Source organism: Sinocyclocheilus grahami, unplaced genomic scaffold (genome assembly GCF_001515645.1).
Source record: "Sinocyclocheilus grahami isolate Dianchi unplaced genomic scaffold, SAMN03320097.WGS_v1.1 scaffold601.1, whole genome shotgun sequence".
Classification (NCBI taxonomy): domain Eukaryota; kingdom Metazoa; phylum Chordata; class Actinopteri; order Cypriniformes; family Cyprinidae; genus Sinocyclocheilus; species Sinocyclocheilus grahami.
This window is the reverse complement of record NW_015505780.1, coordinates 806,324-810,394: the sequence shown is the minus strand read 5'-3', so window position 1 is coordinate 810,394 and position 4,071 is coordinate 806,324.

Sequence of the window (4,071 nt, the reverse complement as noted above, 5' to 3'; positions counted from 1 at the left end):
TCAGCATATTAGAATGATTTCTGAAGATCATGTGACACTGAAGACTGGAGTAATGATGCTGAAAATACAGCTTTATATCACAGAAATAAATTACATTTTAAAATATATTCACACAGAAAACAGCTATTTTAAATTGAACAAATATTTTAGAATTTTTCTGTATTTTTTAATCAAATAAATGCAGTCTTGGTGAGCAGAGGAGACTTTCACAAACATTCAAAAAACATCTTACAGACCCCAGTTAAGTTTAGGTTTTCTAACTTTAATAAGTTTCATTGTTTGATCATAAATACTATGTTTGGTGCTTCATGTCCTGAAGCAAACGCAGCTGAGATTGACCAGTGCTGCACATTAGTCAGTAAGTGGTAAGCTAGTGATCCATTCCAAACACGGCTGTAATCTTCCGTCTATTGAACCTGAATTCATTCAAGTCTTTCGGTTGCTCTGACTCAACCAGCCGTGTTTGCCTGTTTGAATCGACACGACACACAAGTGCACAAACACAGCGGCGTTCCTCTGATCTATCAATGCATTCACTTTAGACAATCGACTGATTCCATCAGACTCACGGCACTGAACACACGCAGGTCCTGAAACAACCCCAACCACACGCAAGCAAACACCGGCCCCGCGCCAGAGTGACCAGAGCTGTTTGGACAACAGATTTAAAGACCGCCAACAGTGCTCAGACTACATGCTGCTGAACCTCAGAACAAAGAAAGGACGACTGGTGGTGTGAATTTGTGTGTTTAGGCCACAGTGAAATCTATTTAAAACTGATCACGACGTGCATCATTTGCAGTGTTATTTTTGTATGCTTAAGATAGTTTTTATTCATATATTTTTTTCTATTTTTATTTTAATTCTAGTTAAAGTTTTAGTAATTTAGCTCTGTGTGTTTGTCATTTTTATTCGTTTTTTAATGTCTATATAGTATTATTAATTGTTCATTTAGTTTCAGTTTTAGTATCAGTTATTTTAGTACATCATGTTAAACTAAATGAGAACGAAAAATGTTCACTTGGCAACTAGATTTTAAAAAATGGTTAATATGTTAAAGTTTTTTATTTTCAGAAAACGTATTATTTTATTATTATTTTTTAATCAAATAAATAAAAATTCAGATTATAAGGCTCAATCAAAGCTATTCAACTTTGATTTTTGATATATTTTTCTGCTATTATTTAATTTTCAGCTCTTTTATTTATTTAAATAAATAATTTATTTAGCTATTTATTTTTTAATCAAACAAGTAAAAATTCAGCTTTGATTTGTAATATATATTTCAGCTATTGTTTTATTTTCGTCTGTTTCATTATAAAAAATTATAAGGCTCAGCTATTCAGCATTAATTTGTGATATAGTTTTAGCTATCATTTTATTTTAAACATTTTGGAAGTTTTATTTTATATTATTTCAAGAAACAAATCGTTTTTTATGCCTTTAGTTTCAGTTTTAGTTAAGTTTAATCATTTGTGTATTTATATATCATGTCATTTTAAAAGTACATATGTTGCTGCTTCCATGAATCGTGATGTTATGTAAACAGATTTCCATCTGTTCTCTACTGAGAAATTTTCATAAAAATCAATAAAAATAATGTTTGTTTGACATGCTATTCTATTAAACATCCGATCATCAAGTGCTGAGTCTAGTGAGCAGCTGATGTAAAAAATGTTAGAGATAAACAGATTTGACATGTCCTGAAGAAAATGAATAAAGTTCACCTGTGCAAAACTCTTCTAGGACATTACGAGTGGTTGCCAGGGCATTGCTGTGCAGTTGCTGAGGTGCTAGAGTGGTTTTTGCATGTTACTGTGTGGTTGCAGATGCATGATCCGAGGAATGAATCATGTAGCACAAATGCAGACCAATGCACACACTTTAATGCCTCAATCTGAGCTGTATTCATTATTAGTCATGCAAAGATTTCAAAACAGACAGCTGTAATTTTGGAGAGTGAGTGTTTCTGTTCCTCTCTAGACGAGAAACATTATGTAATTGTTGTTGTTGCTTTGACCTAAAATGATCTCTGCTGAGATGTGCCTGCAGTTTCATTCATTGACCTCTAGAGGGAGAAAATCAGTCAACAGCTTCTTACCAATGGCTGCAGGTTCAGTCCTAATGATGGTTTGCACAGAATAATCCAAGAATTAATATAGTAATTATAGTAGATTTGTATTTATATAGTATAAAATAGAGTAAAGTAGCATCATTTGTGTATTTATTTATTTATTAGTGTAAGTTTCCTGTGAGGGGTAGGTTTAGGGGTAGGGTTGGTGTATGCCTATGGAGAGTCCTCATAAACCATAAAAACAAACGTGTGTGTGTGTGTGTGTGTTGCCAAAATGATAAAAAATTAAAGAAAATTTTTTATTATTATTAATACAATTAATTATAATAAAATAATTGTATTGCTCAGCAAAAGCTGCGGTTTGGTTTAAATTAAATTAAATGAAAGTTTTGCTGTTTTTCAGCAAAGTGTATGCTTAAGCCTGAAAAAATATGGGTCAAAGTATGTGGTGTTTGAGCGACAATTACAGAAGTTGCATACAGTTTAAATGAATGAATGAATGAAATAAAACATAGCTTTTGCTGAGCCAGGTTATTTTAATAAAATGTTACATTTAATTAATTTTATTATTTTCATCTTTGATTTGTGATGTATTTTCAGTTATCAAACCCAATTCAGTCAAGACAAAGAATGATCTGAGAATTACTATAATAACTATAGTAAATGTTAATTTTATTAGCATTTATTTATTCATTAAGTTGTAAAAATTTAGTTTAAAAATTGAGTTAATTTTTATTTAATATATTTATAAATATATTTTAAAACATAGAAATGTTAAATAATAAAAACTAAATAAAAATGCATGCTATTTTTATCAAAATATTAAATAAAATTAAATAAAACAACACACACACACACACACACACACACACACATATATATATAAATAAAAGGCAAAAGCCATTCATCTTTGATTTGAGATGCATTTTCTAATATCAAATCAGTTATAGCTCAGACACAGACATAACCTTAAAGTGTAGGGCTTTCTAATTTGATCAGAAGAAGATTGGTTAAACGTGTGTAACCACAGCATGCTATCTGCAGTTCTAGTCAGTGGAGAGAATTCTCACGGGAAAACATCATTAGATTTGTATTACTCCAAAAAGAAAATGTTTACAGAATGGTAATCCAGAATCGGCACTTTTCTGGAGACAATGTAACAACTCAGTGGCTGCTGATTATTTTCATATATTCTGGAAATGTCCAGCAATCCATTTTTATTGGTTAATGGTAGTCACTGAAATAGAATCAATAGGGTTTTGAGATTGATCATAGCTTTGGTACTATATATTTAGCAAACGTACCAACTGATTTTAATGCTCAAGACAAGTACCTCCTCAGATTGCTTTGGTTGCTAGTAAAAAGGCAACCATACATTTTATAAGAACTGGTCAAAATGGTTAATATACAAATAGACAATACATAAGTAGATATGAAGTGCTTTGCATTGAATGTGCCCCTCCCCCTCCTTTCCCCCGTTTTCACCGATTTGTTTCTTTCTTTTTCTTTTCTCTTTTCTCTATACAGAGCTATGTTATAAATAAAAAAAAGGTGTAGGGGTTTCCTTGTTTTTTTTTGGTTTTTGTTTTTTGTAGTAGAAGTAGATTGGACTAATTTGATATTTTATGCTTTAGGCCGTTTTTACCCATGATTCCAGTTTCATCATCTGATTTGGTTCTGTGTAAACAGAGGAAACCCTGAGGCTGAATATCACAGCATTCATTCACTGACACAAATACTACTGTACAGAGTATCAGCAGTGCTGGATTCAGTGTGTGTGTGTGTGTGTGTGTGTGTGTGTGTGTGTGTGCGTGTGTGAGTGTGTGTATTTGTGTGTGTGTTTGTGTGTGTGTGTGTGTGTGTGTGTGTGTGTGTGTGTACCTGGTATTTATCACATTATGTGGACCAAATGTCCCCACAAGGGGACAAAATGTCATGGGGACATTTTTGAGGTCCCCATGAGGAAACAAGTGTGTGTGTGTGTGTGTGTGTGTGTG